Source organism: Corticium candelabrum, chromosome 17, assembly GCF_963422355.1.
Source record: "Corticium candelabrum chromosome 17, ooCorCand1.1, whole genome shotgun sequence".
Lineage (NCBI taxonomy): Eukaryota > Metazoa > Porifera > Homoscleromorpha > Homosclerophorida > Plakinidae > Corticium > Corticium candelabrum.
This window is the reverse complement of record NC_085101.1, coordinates 5,686,446-5,686,659: the sequence shown is the minus strand read 5'-3', so window position 1 is coordinate 5,686,659 and position 214 is coordinate 5,686,446.

Below are 214 nucleotides of genomic sequence, written 5' to 3'. Positions count from 1 at the left end.
GCTTTCAAGTGGAGGGCGTTATAGCGGTGGCTCTGAAGTTATCAGACACCTGGTGTAAATGCAAGAGGAGGGCAGGACCAAGCGCGTGTCATACAGGAAGTTACGAATTGTGTCATAATAAAAAAGAATCAATCACAGTATTCATTAACTAATCTGGAACCTCCCCCCTGGAACCTCCTCCTTGTGAGCTTTCCAATGATGTTGGAATCAACCT